Source organism: Homarus americanus, unplaced genomic scaffold (genome assembly GCF_018991925.1).
Source record: "Homarus americanus isolate GMGI-L3 unplaced genomic scaffold, GMGI_Hamer_2.0 scaffold37678, whole genome shotgun sequence".
Classification (NCBI taxonomy): domain Eukaryota; kingdom Metazoa; phylum Arthropoda; class Malacostraca; order Decapoda; family Nephropidae; genus Homarus; species Homarus americanus.
Window position 1 is genome coordinate 1,016,902 of NW_024725520.1, and position 18,099 is coordinate 1,035,000.

Below are 18,099 nucleotides of genomic sequence, written 5' to 3' on the forward strand. Positions count from 1 at the left end.
TGTCGCAAATTATCAAAATCTAATTCTATTTTCTATTTGAGTGTAGGATCATAAATTGTGGCTAGTGATGTTATCTTTTACAAATAGCAGAGTTAGGTGTTATCTTAATAGGACGGGTTTAATGATAACAAGGAGGAGGCGTGTTTGTATTCACCGAGGTGTCTAGTGTTATCTATGACCCGTCAGTTTTACGGATCCCAGCTACCCGTCTACTGTATACTCCTCCTCCTCCTCCTCCTCCTCCTCCTCCTACTCCACTCCCCCTCCCTCACTCTCCTCCTACTCCTCCCTACTGTCCTCCCACTCCCTCACTGTCCTCCTCACCCCCCCCTCACTGTCCTCCCACTCCCTCACTGTCCTCCTCCCCTCACTGTCCTCCCACTCCCCCACTGTCCTCCCACCTCACTGTCCTCCCACCTCACGTCCTCCTACCTCACCCCACTCTCCTCCAACCTCCCGTCTAGGTTAGGTTAGGTTAGGTAGGATAGGTTAGTTTAGGTTAGCTTTAGGTTAGTTTAGGTTAGCTTTAGGTTAGTTTAGGTTAGCTTTAGGTTAGTTTAGGTTAGTTTAGGTTAGCTTTAGGTTAGGTACAGTATGTAGCGACTATAGACTGTCAGGTTGCAATACATTAACTTATCGTCAATCTTCCACACCATCCGCCGTCTGACACAAGTTAAGGCTACCCGTTTGTCATCTGTTTCTGCTACCCGTTTCTGCAAGCCACCTGCTTCCCTGTTTCAGCTACTGTATTTGTCACTTGGTTCTCCCACCCGCTTCCTGCCATCCGATTCTGCCACCCACCCACCCACCCACCCCATCCGCCACAGGGGGGAAGCTGTGCCACATTACAGTACACAGAACAGAGTCACCCTGATGTATGGCCCCAATAGTTCCTCCTGTGTGGCGCTCTGCCGTTCATATGGGTAAAGGGTACATATATCTGTTAGTGAGTCTGAAGGAGGAAGGTCTTACGAGTTAGTGTGTGTGTGTGTGTGTGTGTGTGTGTGTGTGTGTGTGTGTGTGTGTGTGTGTGTGTGTAGCTCTCCCGATTAGGACTCCTGCAGTTGCCTATAGTCGGTAGGATCTGAAGGCCGTATGACGTCCCATAACAGTAGGTCATCCTCGAGGCTCTCATATACCTAATCCTTGAACTCTCTCTCTCTCTCTCTCTCTCTCTCTCTCTCTTACATTTCCATTTTTATTCAGTCTTTTTTGTCTCATTAATTCGCGTCGTATTTTCCATTCCTTTTGTTCTCTTGCTATTCACAGTTCCCATGACCCCTTGCCAAGTCTCTCCCCCCCCTCCCCCCTCACCCCCTCTCTCTGTGCTTGCTTTGTTTACTTTGTTTGCTTCACATCCTGTTTGTCTGGTGTTTATTGGGTTGTTTACACACTTGGATTTCTCTGTTTACGTCTCGGTTTGCTTTGTTGGTTCTGTCTTGTTGTGTCCCTTTGTTTAATTTGTTTACTCTTCGTCGTTTTTTGTTTGTTTTCGTCTTTTGTTTTGGTTTCCTTTTGTTTGTTTTTTTATTTTTTTATATTTTTTTACATTCTTGTTTTTAATTATTTTTCCTTTGTTTTTCTTCCTCATTTTGTTTTCTTTTAATATTAATTTTTCTTTTCTCATGTATGTGTTTTTCTTGATTTGCTTTATTTTTTCTTTATTCATTTTTTCTTCTTTCTCTTTTGCTTCTTTCTCCTCCTCCTCCTTCCCCTCCCAAGTGGTTAATGTGGTGCGGTATTCCTGGAAGTCGTCACTCCGGAGATGATACCTGGAACGACATTAGCCTCTGACGACGCTCCACAGTACTTAGGTTAGGTTAGCAGTAGGTAAAGGCAGATTAAATTAGGTTAAATTAAAGCAAGTAAGTTAAGTTAAGACAGGTTAGGTTAGCATCAGGGTAGTTAATCATCAGGTGAAATAATCTTGAGTTTTGTTATTGGTCTTTGGTCTTTGTTATTGTAAAACATACTTCGGATGTGGTGGCCTCAGGCTGGTCCAAAAACTCGGGTCAAGATTGGCGGGCAGCAAGTTGAAGTCCAGTAAATAAGAGATAAAAGATTCTGTTGTGGTTTACCGGAGCAGCGCCAAGGAAAACAGGAAGGACTGCATGGAAAATGTTGTTTGGTCCTGGAGGGGTGAGGGGGGGGGGGGGGGTGGAGGAATTGGAAGAGAGAAAAGGTGAAATGAATGTGGGGAAGGGGGAACTGTAGGAGGAGTAGAGGAAGTGGGAAGAAGAGGAGGAGGAAGTGGGAAGGGGAAGAGAGAGGAAAGAGGAGGATGGGTAGGATATGTGACGGAGGATAAATCAATATTGTCTAGCAGTCTTGTTGTTAATATTCGTACCTTTAATAATTGTAATGATAATTAAGATAATGAATATAATAATAATGATGGGGATGATTTTATTAACAACTAACAAAATTACCCAGCTTGACTGTCACAGGTGGGTCCCCCTAACTACCTCCCGCAGTCACCGTGGTCACTTGTAACGCCAAGGTGCACAACCTTGGGACCATGTAATGTGTGTACAGACTCAGGTCTATAACTGCTTCCGTTTTGGAGCTCTGACTAACACACACACACACACACACACACACACGAACCATTTTATTATAATAGATCATAATAATTAATATAATGTTGATAATAATTATAATAACCTAACCACTGCTACAGCCGGATGCTGTGTCATAGAAAAATGGCCGTCACAAAGCCAGAATTATGCGGATAATCCTTAAAATCATAAAAATCTTTGTCGAATTTCAAGAAACTCTTTGAAATCGTGTAGAGTTATTGCGTTGACACGCGAACACGGCCACGCCCGATGGCGTAATATCCTGTTGACTTGTTCAGGAATATAATAGTGAGAACTTTAATTCTCTCTCTCTCTCTCTCTCTCTCTCTCTCTCCAGGTGTGTCAGCTCTCATAAAATACCCTGGACCAATCATCACACAGTCTCTGGTATACACAAAGGTTGTCAACAAACTCTGTAGTGTGGATGAGATTATTTAGTATCTGTCACAATAGGAGACCTACTACCTGATGTGTCGAGTGCTCTGATTAGCTTAAACCAGCGACTTACGTGTTGTATGATGTGATTGGTTTAAAATGATACGCAGAATGTTTCGTATGCTGTGATTGGCTTAAAGTGGTGTCCTAATTATCCTAATGCTTTCATTGACTTATACTGGCGCGCAGAATGTGTCGAATGCTGTGATTGGCTTAAACCTGTGTGCTATTTCATCGGCTGTGCTTGGATTAAAGGTCTCGTGTACTTACAGACATACTATTGACGTCGCCTGTACACACACACAAGAGCATCGTGCCAAGCTGTGAACCCTTGCGTACCCCCCCCCCGCCTCGCATTGCCCGACCATGCTGTGCCCGAGTGACAGAGGCTGTTCAGTATTCACAGCAACGCAGCAGGATTTCCAGATTCAGACCCTCACAATTTGGATAATATAATTTTCCTTTTGGGACGGATCCAATAAGGAAAATGACCATTCTAACTTCGTGTGATTTTCCTTATGTCCTGGCAGCCTACTGGAGCCTGGGTGGGTGGGAGCCTACTAGAGTTTGACTGGGTGGAGCCTACTAGAGTTTGAGTGGGTGGAGCTTACTGGAGCCTACTAGAGTTTGAGTGGGTGGAGCTTACTGGAGCCTGGGTGGGTGGAGCCTACTAGAGTTTGGGTGGGTGGAGCTTACTAGAGTTTGAGTGGGTGGAGCCTACTAGAGTTTGAGTGGGTGGAGCCTATTAGAATTTGGGTGGGTGGAGCCTACTAGAGCCTGAGTGGGTGTCTATTATAGATTTTGTTGTTGTTTAAGACTTTACTTCATTCATAAACTAATAATAATCACTAATTATATTTAGAGTAACACCTGGTGACCATAATTACCTTACCTGAGTAGTAATTGACGTTGCTGCACATAAGTAATTACTATTGACCTGAAAATTACCTGGTTTAATTACTCAGGTGTTTTATAATACTGTGTTTGGTAGATCATAATTACACGTACAGTAGTTTGTAGTTTTTAATGTAATGAGTTGTTAAGAGGATGTTGTTGTTATGTAAGTGATTCAACTGTGCTTAATTTCAGGTGATTCATTTTTTTAAGTGGTTCAGCTGCCAGAGTTATTAATCACCTCTCATTAGGAATTAACTACTACACTGAACAGCTGTTAAATATTTAAATCATGTTAATTGTATTTAACACCAACATGGCCGCCGGATGTTGACATACCTGGATAATGATGTTGAATGTTGTAATAGTAATTGTTTATGTTTGTTTGTCATTAAATTGTCTTAAGTTTATGAGTGGTGAGGGAATTAGAGGTAAATATATAGTGTGAATGTTATATTAATCTGTTATTGTTGATGGACAGGTAAGGAGGTGGTAATTACAGGAGGGGGTCTACCTGTGTATCTCTCTCAGCCTCTATGTTTGACCCTAACGCAGAGAGGTAGGTTTAAGTTAGGTTAGGTTAGGTTAGGTTAGGTTAGGGTTGGGACTCCCACCACCACCTCCAATACTATCACCACCACCATCTCCCCCATCCCTCACCACCACACCTTATCTCCATCACCACACCCCCATCCCTCCATCCCTCCATCACCACACTCCATCCCCCACCACCACACCCCATCCTGCACCACCACACACCCCATCCCCCACCACCACAATTCCCATCCCTCCATCACCACACCTCCATCCCCACCACCACACCCCCATCAACACAAAACCCCCATCCCCCTCCATCACCATACCTCCATCTCCCCATCACCACACCCCATCCCTCCATCAGCACCTCCAACCCCCCACCACCACACCCCACCACACACCTCCATCCCTCCATCACCACATTCTCCATCCCATCACCACACCCCCATCCTCCATCACACACCTCCATCCCCACCACACACCCCCATCACCACACCCATTCCCCACATCACCGCACCCCATCCCTCCATCACACACACCTCCATCCCCCCACCACCACACCTCCATCCCCATCACCACACCCCCATCACCACACCCCATCCCTCTCCATCACCACACCCCATCCCCCATCACCACACCCCCATCCCTCCATCACCACACCCCCATCACCACACCTCCATCCCCCTGCACCACTGACACCTCCATCCCCCCATCACCACACCCCCCATCACCACACCCCCATCCTTTCCATCACCACACCCCCTATCCTCATCACCACACCCCATCCTCCATCACTGTTGATCCCCTATCACCACACCCCCATCCCCCACCACCACACCCCTATCACCACACCCCCATCCCCCACCACCACACCCCTATCACCACACCCCCATTCCCCTCACCATTCCCCTCACCATCACCTAGCTTCCTTCCTCCCCCCGACAGCTGACAACATTGCAGGACAGGAAGAGACTGACTCATCCTCACCTACCCCAGGAAACCTTACTCGTGCTAGGGTGATGTGTCCCCCGCCCCCTTCATGACACTTCTGTAGTTGTAGTGGTTGTAGTTGTAGTGGTTGTAGTTGTAATGGTGGTTGTTTTGTTCTAGTTGTTTCTGTTTTTGTGGGGGGTTTTCTTGTTATTGTTTATGCTGTTGTTGTATTGGTTATTGTTGGCGTTGTTAGTGGTTAGTTGTATTGGCTGTTGTGTTTGCTGTTGTTAGTAGTGATTCTCTCTCTCTCTCAGCCAGGGCCGTCAACACCAGCTTAGGGTCAGACACTAGCGGCCGCCACCAACAATATGTAGTGTTTGGAGAGCTTTAGTGGGCCGCGGGGAGAAGCCTCACTGGCACGGGGAGAATATTATTTATTGACTTTTTTTTACGCCCTTTTCTATATTTTTTAGGGTAGTGGGGTGTGGGGAGGTGTGGGGCTGGGGTGTATTGGGTGTGGTAGGAGTGTGTGTGTGTGTGTGAGAGAGAGGAGAGGAGAGGGTGTGTGTGTGTGAGGGGAGGTGTGGGTAAGGGGGGAGTGTGGGTGAGAGTGGGAGTGTGGGTGAGAGGGGGACGTTATGGTCGACTGAGAGGCCATATATTGCCTCCTGGATTTCTGTGTTAAGGAAAAATGAGGAAATTCTTGGACAGTTTCTTGTGGGAGTTTTTATATTTTTTCCTGTGATAGATTTTTATTTTATTTTTTGTTGGATGTAATAAGGAATGCTCTCTCTCTCTCCACACACACTCACTACCCATCAAACACCACACCACCACCACCATCACCCCTAGTCATTAAGATGCTAAGCCACTCGTATCTGCCTCACAGTACAGTCCATCAATAGGGTGATAATGAACACTTTTATTCATATATCTCTCACTGCCATCTCTCTCCCCTTTCCATTATCGTTTGGCCCATCTCTTCCCTCCCACCTTTCTATTCTTCCTCCTCCTTCCCCTCCCTTCCTCCCCCACTCCTTCTCCACTTTGCTTATCTCCCTCTTTTCCTCTTTCTCCTTTCTCCTCCCCTCACAAGTAGGGTCCATCTTCCTCCCCGACCAACTTAAAATGGCCCAGAACGGTGGTGGCAACCACGTTCCTCCACGCCCTCTCCCCCCTCCTAGACCACGTAGGAAACAAAAACAAAATTAGGGTTCCTTTATATCCTCTCGGGGGGAAGAGGAGGAGGGGGAGGATGAGAAAGAGCAGGAAAAAGGCAGATGAGAAGGAAGGGAAGGACAGGAGGAGGAAGAGATAGAGGAGAGAGAGGGAAGGATGGAGAATGACCGACTGATTCGTGAGAAAGTATATTTTAAAATCCTGACCCGACACGACCCAACCTAAATTAGACCTAAAACAAACCTAACGTAACGCTATCCCAACCTAACCTAACCATAACCTAACCTAAGCTAACCTAACCTAACCTAACCTAACCTAACCTAACTTAACCTAACTTAACCTGACCTGACCTGACCTAACGCGGTGCTAATATAACGTGCAATCTATTAGATATTTAGGTTAGGTTAGGTTAGGTTAGGTTAGGTTAGGTTAGGTTAGGTTAGGTTAGGTTAGGTTAGGTTAGAGATATCTTTGTAGACCGCACACTATAGTAGCACCCCGAATGCTATCTCAACCTAACCTAACCAACTTGGTGTGACTTCATTTTAATTATTTGATATATGATAAAGAAATTCAAAATAAATAGAAATTCATTAAAAACACACAGCTTGGTTATGCCTGACAATAATTACGGGAAGAAAAACATCGTTAGGCAGCTGAACCAGTGTCGTGTGTGTGTGTGTGTGTGTGTGTGTGTGTGTGTAGTGTGTGTGTGTGTGTGTGTGTGTGTGTGTGTGTGTGTGTGTGTGTGTGTGTGTGTGTGTGTGTGTGTGTGTGGTCTTGTTGTTGTTGGTAGAGGTCAAGTTGGTGTATATCAAAACTACTATCCTCACTTCTGGAAGGAGGGGAGGAGAAGGAGGAGGGAGGGAGAAGGGGAGAAGGGAGAGAGAGAGAGAGAGAGAGAGAGAGAGAGAGAGAGAGAGAGCCTTGTGATCTTCTCTTACCGGTGAGTCTGTCCACGTGAGTCACTTAAGATGACTTCAAGTAATACTTCCTGTGAGTCATACAGGTGAGTCACCGTATATGAGTTACAGATGAGTGTGTCCAACGTGAGTCAGTGTTGGATGCCTAGGCTTATTGTATATGCCTAGGCCTAATGTGCATGCCTAGACCTTTTGTTTACGCCAAGGTCTATGACTAGGCCTGTAGTGTAACCCCAGATCTATTGTATAACCCTAGGTCTAATGTTTAACCCTAGACCTATTGTATACGCCTATGCCTATTGTGTATGTTTAGGTCTATTGTATAACCCTAGACTTACTGTATACGCCTATGCCTATTGCTTACACCTATGTATATTGTGTATTTCCGGGGAGTCACCCTGGGATGATTTACGATGACGTCACGCCATGAGAGCGATAGGCCAACCTGACAAACTTGAGTAAAAAAAAATACCCGTGGTGACGTTACCTCTCCGTTTAGTCCTTGGTCCAATAGCTTGTCCGTGTGTCCGTGGTGTTTGTTTGTTCGTGTTGCGTCCTTGGTATTGGTAGATTGACAGACCAATACCAACACATCTCCAATAATTTACACACCAACATATCTCCACCGCACCTCCACCACACCTCCAACACACCTCCACCACACCACTACCACGCCTCCACCACACCACTACCACACCTCCACCACACCTCCAACACACCTCCACCACACCTCCAACACACCGCCAACACACCTCCAACACACCTCCAACACACCTCCACCACACCTCCAACACACCTCCAACACACCTCCAACACACCTCCACCACATCTCCAACAGCCATTATTGATAACCAAGACATAGAATATGAAGCAATTAACGTACATGACCCAGAGTTGAACACGTCGTCTTATTGGTCTCGTAAAGATGGCGGGGAGGAAAGCAATTATCGCGGGAGTAATTATGAAGAGAGAGAGAGAAAAAAGAGAAGAATTAGTAATGTATGATAACTGGGGGAGAGAAGAACGTTGATAATCAGTGTAAGTGGTGGTGGGGGTGGGAGTGGGTTGGTGGTGGAAGTGGTTGTGGGTGGGTTGGTGGTGGAAGTGGTTGTGGGTGAGGAGGTGGATGTGTTGGTGGTGATGGTGGTGATAGTGACGGTAGAGGTGACGGTGACAGATGGTGAGAGAGCGTCACACCGACCACCTGCTATAACCATCTGTGGGGTTCTGCTCTCTTCCTCCCCTGCTGACTCACCCCTCACCTCCTCCCTCAACCCTCCTTCACCTTCCCTCCTTTACCTTTTTTTTGTAGAGAAAGGAGGGGTGAAAGAAGATTACAGGTGGGGGAAGGAAGTTATTGTTCGGAAATTGAAGAAATTTAGGGGGGGGGGGTAAGAGAGGGTGGGCTGACCGCCTAGCTAAGCTAATGGTGTGTTAGGGTTGTGTCATGGGTTAGTTATTGTCTGTCGGTACAGGCACTAGACATCCTACCCTGTCCCATATATGGGTGTTTTAAGGGCCGTATTTCATATTCCGCCGACCCTACTGGCGGATGCTGGTCTAGGGAGGTTGTCTATTGCCTGGCCGTATAGACAGGGGGTGGTAATGGACCTTTTGAGATTTGGTAACTTTTTGGGAACCATGTATGGTTGTTGTCGTTATCTGGTGGGAGTCTTTGAAGGAGTTCTTGCTTTGATCGTTCTATCTTTTGCCAGACTCTGCTGGCCAGGGTGTGCAGCTGCTGGTTGATGGTTTTTATTCTCAGGTCTCTATGTATCTCGGCTGTGGTTCTGGTGAAGGGGTATCTTTCACCTGTGACGAATCTTAGGGCTTCATTTTGGACCACCTGTAATTTTATTATTTGAGTGGTACTCATAGTATGAAGAGGTATTGCTGGGTAATTTAATATCGGTGTGATAAATGATGTCACCAGGCGGAGTTTTATTTTCTCAGGAAGCGCTTTAAAGTGGTATAGTTTTCTCAGCTCTCTTCTTGCCTTTTCCTTCCAGGTGTGGACATGATGGGGGTAACCTGTCGTGGATATATGCAGGCCCAGGAGGGTGCCTCTGCTTTTGTATTCTATCTGGGCATTATTGGTTACTAATGGATGGGTTTTCCTTCTGCATGAGGGTATCACTGTGAATTTCGGGAGACTGGTTTGGATTTTCCATTGTTTTGGTAATTATTTACCCTTTCTAAATCCCGCCTGGTGTTGTCGACCTGTAACGCTCGCGATTTTCCCTCCTCCTTCACCTGCCTTCCTCCATCAACCCCCCCCCCCTCCCGTGTTGTTGTTTCTGTTTAATCTTTTTGAATCTGTTGTTAGATTCGTGGTGTGTGTGTGTGTGTGTGTGTGTGTGTGTGTGTGTGTGTGTGTGTGTGTGTGTGTGTGTGTGTGTGTGTGTGTGTGTGTGTGTGTGTGTGTGTGTGTGTGTGTGTCAATAGCAGTACTATACATAGTATCTTCCTCTTCCTTATTTCTTCCTCTTCCTCCTCCGTCTTCCTCCTATCATCCATCCTCCTCCTTCATCTCCCATTCTACCATCCCCCTTTTTCACCATCTCTCCTCCTCTCCTCCTCTTTTTTTTTCTCCTCCTCCTCCTCCTCCTCCTCCTCAGCAGTTCGTGATCACTGAAGCGTGAGATATTGAATGTCCTGTAGCGAAAACATGTCGACATATAGGAAGAGGAAGAAAGAATGGGAGAGTCGAGAAGAGGAGTGAACATGGGGGAAAGGAGAGAGAGAAGAGAGAGAGAGAGAGAAGAGAGAGATTGGGGGAGGAAGCGACATTGATTATGAGGTGTTTGGAAGTTTGGAAAGAAAAAAGAAATTGGCTTTTTGTGTGTGTAGAACCCCAGACACGATAGGGAAGGGGGGGACATATGGAGGGAGGGAGGTAGGGTAGGAAGGAAGGAAGGAGGGAAGGACAGGAGGAGGAAGCAATGAAGGAACGAAAGATGGAAGGAGGAAGTGAAGTAAGGATAAAGGGAAGGAAGAAGTGAGGGAGATACATGTAAGGAGGGAGGGAGGGAAGGAAAAGGGAGGGAAGAAGGAAAGAGGGAAGGGACATCAATATAGAGAGTGGCTCTGTGTGATTTATATCCGAACAATATGACAGGAATGTGGCCATCACGGCGGTGGAACCTTTCACCCTGCCTCACCCTAGTACACCCTGCCTCACCCTAGTACCCCTGCCTCACCCTAGTACACTGCCTCACCTAGTACCCTGCCTCACCCCTAATACCCCTGCCTCACCCTAGTACACCTGCCTCACCCTAGTACACCCCTGCCTTACCCTAGTACACCCTGCCTCCCCTAGTACACCCTGCCTCACCCTAGTACACCTGCCTCACCCCTAGTACACCCTGCCTCACCCCTAGTACACCCCTGCCTCACCCTAGTACACCCTGCCTCACCCTAGTACCCTGCCTCACCCTGAGTACACCCTGCCTCACCCTAGTACACCTTGCCTCACCCGAGTACACCTGCCTCACCCTAGTACACCCTGCCTCACCCTGAGTACACCCTGCCTCACCTAGTACACCCTGCCTCACCTAGTACACCCTGCCTCACCTTCTCGTATTGATAATTGGGAATACCTGAAGATTAGACCCCCCACCGCTAACATAACCTTACCCAACAGTCTAATTGCTAACCTAACTAAACATAATATAATGCTAAGTTAACGTAACGTAACCTAACTTGATGTAACTGAAACTTAACCTAGCCTGAGTTGACCTAACCTAACCCACTCTAATGCTAACCTAACCTAGCCTGAGTTGACCTAACCTAACCTAATTTGCGCTAACCAAACCTGACTTAAGGCCCCACTGGGACTCTTGATGCGCGTGGCGATGCAAAGGAAGGAGAGAGTCCAGACTGGCGGCCTACTGCCTACAACACCCAAGAGAGAGCAGTATGGACACTAGTACAGGAGACTGTTTTGTGGAGTGTGGTGGCTTTATGCTGTTCAAAAAAGAAACTTGGAAAGAAAAAGAAATAAATATGGTATAAATAGTGACCATTAAGTTGCCGCGTCACGTCTCAAAAATGCCTCGCGCCAGAGTTAGCCTGATCAGTATGCACGGGCCTCACGCAACACGTTAAACAAGCCAATACAACACCATGCTCTCACGGCACGCTTCATGAGTCCCAGTGTGGACGAGTCTTTAAGCAACTAATCTTACTTAATCTTAATATAACCTAACTTATCTTTGTTAGGTCTCTCTCTCTCTCTCTCTCTCTCTCTCTCTCTCTCTCTCTCTCTCTCTCTCTCTCTCTCTCTCTCTCTCTCTCTCTCTCTCTCTCATCGTCCCGAGCAAGAGATCAATTTCCTTACACAATAACAACTGCCTTACACAGAGAACATCAACGACGCGGTCACTACAATTACCAGTTTATTGACTCGTCCAGACTGTTTCTAAAATGACTGTATAGGAGACTGGTTGGAAATACAGTTGTCTCCCATATTAAGAGAAAGAGATAATTTCGTTTCCCAGGAAGGTCATCTTGTTGTTCATGGCAAGGGAAGCGTAAACAGTGCGATTCCCAGGATATTCAATGTGTTGTTCCTGTCAAGTGATGCATTGAGGAGGGGTGGGTCAGATATTAGTGCTGCGTGTGGTGTGAGTGAGATGGGCGGGTATGTGTGTGGTCCGGGATTTATCTGTGCAATTTGTGGTGTTGTTGGGGGAGTGTGTCTTTTGTGGTGGGTGGCTGGCAGACTATAGTGGCTGTTACTCCGGCAGCTATTGTTGTTTTATGTGCTGCCGTCACCCTCCCTTCCTCCCTCCCTCACACTCATGTGCCTCCTCCTTCCCTCCTTACAAGACCACAATCACCTTCATCTCCACTACCCGAAGACAGAAATAGCGTCATCCGTAACACATTATCTTATATGTATTACGGTTTGTGGCTGTTCTTTATACATTTTCACAGTTTTTAAGATAGAGAACTGAAATATGGTAGGGAGGTGCGGGTGGGCTAGCTGACAGCCGGCCGTGCACTATCTGCTGTCCCTCCACCCGGGCTAAGTCAGGTAACTTATCTAAGGATATTGGTTGGTGATGATGAAATGGTGACGATGACGACGATTACCACACGTCATTACTCGTCATTCTGGAGAATATAATAGATGATGACGACACTGCAGTACACGTCACTACTGGAGGACGTGGGGAGTGACGGTGACGATCACTGGTACGTCACCACTGGAGGACGTGGGGAGTGACGGTGACGATCACTGCAGTCACGTCACTACTGGAGGACGTGGGGGTGGTGACGATCTGCAGTTGAGGACGGGGGGTGACGGTGACGATCACTGCAGTACGTCACTCGGGGGTGGGGTGTTTGGGGGGGGGGTGTGTGACTGGGACGGGGGGACGGTGACGATCATGCGTACACGTCACTACTGGAGGAGTGGGGGTGACGGTGACGATCACTGCGGTACGTCACCACTGGAGGACGTGGGGGTGACGGTGACGATCTGCAGTACGCACTCGGAGGACGTGGGGACGGTGTACTGCAGTACGTCTGGGGGTGGTACGTCTTGGAGGACGTGGGGGTGACGGTGATCACTGCAGTACACGTCACTACTGGAGGACGTGGGGAGTGACGGTGACGATCACTGCAGTACACGTCACTACTGGAGGACGTGGGGAGTGACGGTGACGATCACTGCAGTACACGTCACTAGTCACCGCCCAGGTCCACAGTCGACCCAGTGAAACAAAGTGTCACACTCGATTTGGTCCATTATGTGATTAGCCTCCAAAGCTCTCCCAGCCCTCCCAAACCTCCCAACCCTCCCACCTTCCCAGCCCTCCCAGCCGTCCCAGCTCTCTCAGAACCACGACGGGTAACATACTGGTTGGTCCCAAGGAGAATATCCCAGGGGACGCGTACAGTCATTACTTGGGTGCACGCGTGATCGCTTTCGGCACGTGTCCCTCACTATGAGACCTCTCCCTCTCCCTCCCTCTCCATCCCCCCCTCTCCATCTCCCCTCCCTCTCCTCCTCCATCCTCTCCACCCTCCCCCTCCTCTCCATCCTCCTCCCTTCCCCTCCATCCTCCTGTCCATCACACAGTCATGCGGGGAGACGGATGCTGGAGGCTGGGGCTGCTGGTCACCCAATTACCGGGATGCAGGTGAGGTCTCGGGAGAGGTGGTGGGAGAGCTTATAACCAGGTAGGACTGTTGTTGTGTCTCACGCGAGGTTATCACGTGAACTATGGCTGTCTGTCAGCTGTTATAAGGTTATGAATTATGGCTGTCAGCTGTCACAGAGTCGTGGCTGTCAGCTGTCACAAGTTCATTAAACAGATAGTAACGGTTCTTACATCTCTAATTCGTGGAGATACCTCAGAGTCGTGGTATAATTGTAACACTAATACCTCAGAGTCGTGGTATAATAGTAACATCCTAATATCAGTAAACTTGATCATTAATATTCATACAGGGCACGTGTCGCCTGATTACTGTCAGCCTTACTTGTTGGCGTGGCGTGTGGTGCTTGTTGGCGTGGCGTGTGGTGCTTGTTTGCGTGGCGTGTAGTGCTTGTTTGTGTGGCGTGTGGTGCTTGTTTGCGTGGCGTGTAGTGCTTGTTTGTGTGGCGTATGGTGTTTGTTGGCGTGGCGTGTGGTGCTTGTTTGCGTGGCGTGTAGTGCTTGCTTGTGTGGCGTGTGGTGTTTGTTGGCGTGGCGTGTGGTGCTCGTTTGCGTGGCGTGTAGTGCTTGTTGCATGGCGTGTGGTGTTTGTTGGCGTGGCGTGTGGTGCTTGTTTGTGTGGCGTGTGGTGTTTGTTGGCGTGGCGTGTAGTGCTTGTTTGCATGGCGTGTGGTGTTTGTTGGCGTGGCGTGTGCTGTTTGCATGGCGTGTAGTGCTTGTTTGTGTGGCGTGTGGTGTTTGTTGGCGTGGCGTGTAGTGCTTGTTGCATGGCGTGTGGTGTTTGTTGGCGTGGCGTGTGGTGTTTGTTGGCGTGGCGGTAGTGCTTGTTTGTTTGGCGTGTGGTGTTTGTTGGCGTGGCGTGTAGTGCTTGTTTGCATGGCGTGTGGTGTTTGTTGGCGTGGCGTGTGGTGTTTGTTGGCGTGGTGTGTGGTGCTTGTTTGCGTGGCGTGTGGTGTTTGTTTGCATGGCGTGTGGTGCTTGTTTGCGTGGCGTGGTGTTTGTTTGTGTGGCGTGTGGTGCTTGTTGGCGTGGCGTGTGGTGCTTGTTTGCTTGGCGTGTAGTGCTTGTTTGTGTGCGTGTGGTGTGTGGTGCTTGTTGCGTGCCGTGTGGTGTTTGTTGGCGTGGCGTGGTGCTTGTTTGCTTGGCGTGTAGTGCTTGTTTGTGTGCGTGTGGTGTGTGGTGCTTCTTTGCGTGGCGTGTAGTGCTTGTTTGTGTGGTGTGTGGTGCTTGTTTGCGTGGCGTGTGGTGTGTGGTGCTCGTTTGCGTGGCGTGTGGTGTTTGTTGGCGTGGCGTGTGGTGCTTGTTTGCGTGGCGTGTGGTGTGTGGTGCTTGTTTGTGTGGCGTGTTGTGTGTGGTGCTTGTTTGGGTGGCGTGTGGTGCTTGTTTGTGTGGCGTGTTGTGTGGTGCTTGTTTGGGTGGTGCTTGTTTGCGTGGCGTGTGGTGTGTGGTGCTTGTTTGTGTGGCGTGTGGTGTGGGGTGCTTGTTTGTGGCGTGTGGTGTGGGGTGCTTGTTTGCGTGGCGTGTAGTGCTTGTTTGTGTGGCGTGTGGTGTGTGGTGCTTGTTTGTGTGGCGTGTGGTGTGGTGCTCGTTTGTGTGGCGTGTAGTGCTTGTTTGCGTGGCGTGTAGTGCTTGTTTGTGGCGTGTGGTGTGTGGTGCTTGTTTGTGTGGCGTGTGGTGTGGGGTGCTCGTTTGTGTGGCGTGTAGTGCTTGTTTGCGTGGCGTGTAGTGCTTGTTTGTGTGTGTGGTGTGTGGTGCTGTTTGCGTGGCGTGTAGTGCTTGTTTGTGTGGTGTGTGGTGCTTGTTTGTGTGGCGTGTGGTGTGTGGTGCTCGTTTGCGTGGCGTGTGGTGTTTGTTGGCGTGGCGTGTGGTGCTTGTTTGCGTGGCGTGTTGTGTGTGGCTTGTTTGTGTGGCGTGTAGTGCTTGTTTGTGTGGGTGTGGTGTGTGGTGCTTGTTTGTGGCGTGTTGTGTGGGTGCTTGTTTGCGTGGCTTGGTGCTTGTTTGTGTGGCGTGTGGTGGGGTGCTTGTTTGCGTGGCGTGTAGTGCTTGTTTGCGTGGCGTGTAGTGCTTGTTTGCGTGGCGTGTAGTGCTTGTTTGTGTGGTGTGTGGTGCTGTTTGTGTGGCGTGTTGTGTGTGGTGCTTGTTTGCGTGGCGTGTTGCTGTTTGTGTGGCGTGTGGTGTGTGGTGCTTGTTTGCGTGGCGTGTAGTGCTTGTTTGCGTGGCGTGTAGTGCTTGTTTGTGTGGCGTGTTGTGTGTGGTGCTTGTTTGCGTGGCGTGTAGTGCTTGTTTGTGTGGCGTGTGGTGTGTGGTGCTTGTTGTGTGGCGTGTTGTGTGTGGTGCTTGTTTGCGTGGCGTGTAGTGCTTATTTGTGTGGCGTGTGGTGTGTGGTGCTTGTTTGTGTGTGTGTGGTGCTTGTTTGCGTGGCGTGTAGTCTTGTTTGTGTGGCGTGTTGTGTGGTGTGTTTGTGTGTAGTGCTTGTTTGTGTGGCGTGTGGTGTGTAGTGCTTGTTTGTGGGCGTGTGGTGTGTAGTGCTTGTTTGTGTGGCGTGTGGTGTGTGGTGCTTGTTTGTGTGGGTGTGGTGTGTAGTGCTCGTTTGTGTGATGTGTGGTGGGTTGTGCTTGTTTGGTGGCGTGTGGTGTGTGGTGCTTGTTTGCGTGGCGTGTAGTGCTTGTTTGTGTGGCGTGTTGTGTGGTGCTTGTTTGCGTGGCGTGTAGTGCTTGTTTGTGTGGCGTGTGGTGTGTGGTGCTTGTTTGTGTGGCGTGTGGTGTGTGTAGTGCTTGTTTGTGTGGCGTGTGGTGTGTGGTGCTTGTTTGTGTGGCGTGTGGTGTGTGGTGCTTGTTTGTGTGGGTGTGGTGTGTAGTGCTCGTTTGTGTGATGTGTGGTGGGTTGTGCTTGTTTTGTGGCGTGTGGTGTGTGGTGCTTGTTTGTGTGGCGTGTGGTGTGTGGTGCTTGTTTGTGTGGCGTGTGGTGTGTAGTGCTCGTTTGTGTGTGTGTGGTGGGTTGTGCTTGTTTGTGTGTGTGGTGTGTGGTGCTTGTTTGTGTGGCGTGTGGTGTGTGGTGCTTGTTTGTGTGGCGTGTGGTGTGTAGTGCTCGTTTGTGTGATGTGTGGTGGGTTGTGCTTGTTTGGGTTGTGTTTAATGTCACAAACTAGCCCAAAATCCTGCTGAAATACTCATAAGAATGCATTTTAACCTCAGCACAGGAGAGTTTCATCACACACACACACACACACACACACACCACACACACACACACACACACACCGAAGAATCTATTAAACACTTTGTTACGACCCGCGTTGAGACGATAAGATTGTTACTGAGTCTTTTGTGACGGTAATGTGGGGTGATTACTCTGTGTGTGTGTGGGAGAGTTCGTATGTATGTATGTCTCATCAGTGGTATAATCCCTGGTATAATCGGTGATATAATCCGGGGTCAGGATCAAGTCAGGTCAACATTAATCTGTAAAGGTGTTGCTGTCGACTGTTTGGTGGGGATGATCCTCTGTAGTAGGATTCGGTGGGGGATTTGGGGAGTGTGATACAGGAGGGTGTTAGGGGAGGGAGGGAGGTTGTGGCCACATCTAAGGTGGTGGGAGGGTCCTAGCCGTTCTAAGGTGGTGGGAGAGGTTCTATCCACGTTCTAAGGTGGTGGGAGAGGTTCTAGCCACGTTCTAAGGTGGTGGGAGATTCTAGCCACGTTCTAAGGGTGGGAGGTTGTGGCCATCCTAAAGTGGTGGGAGGGTCTAGCCACGTTCTAAGGTGGTGGGAGAGGTTCTATCCACGTTCTAAGGTGGTGGGGAGGTTCTAGCCACGTTCTAAGGTGGTGGGAGAGGTTCTAGCCACGTTCTAAGGTGGTGGAGAGGTTCTATCACGTTCTAAGGTGGTGGGAGAGGTTCTAGCCGTTCTAAGGTGGTGGGAGAGATTCTAGCCACGTTCTGGGTGGTGGGCGAGTTCTAGCCACGTTCTAAGGTGGTGGGAGAGTTCCTAGCCACGTTCTAAGGTGGTGGGAGAGATTCTAGCCACGTTCTAAGGTGGTGGGAGAGGTTCTAGCCACGTTCTAGGTGGTGGGCGAGGTTCTAGCCACGTTCTAGGTGGTGGGAGAGGTTCTAGCCACGTTCTAAGGTGGTGGGAGAGGTTCTAGCCACGTTCTAAGGTGGTGGGAGAGGTTCAGCCACGTTCTAAGGTGGTGGGAGAGGTTCTAGCCACGTTCTAAGGTGGTGGGAGGAGGTTCTAGCCACGTTCTAAGGTGGTGGGAGAGGTTCTAGCCACGTTCTAAGGTGGTGGGAGAGGGTTCTAGCCACGTTCTAAGGTGGTGGGAGAGGTTCTAGCCACGTTCTGGTGGTGGGAGAGGTTCTAGCCACGTTCTAGGTGGTGGGAGGTTCAGCCACGTTCTAAGGTGGTGGGAGAGGTTCTAGCCACGTTCTAGTTCTCTGATTGCTTGGTGACCACAT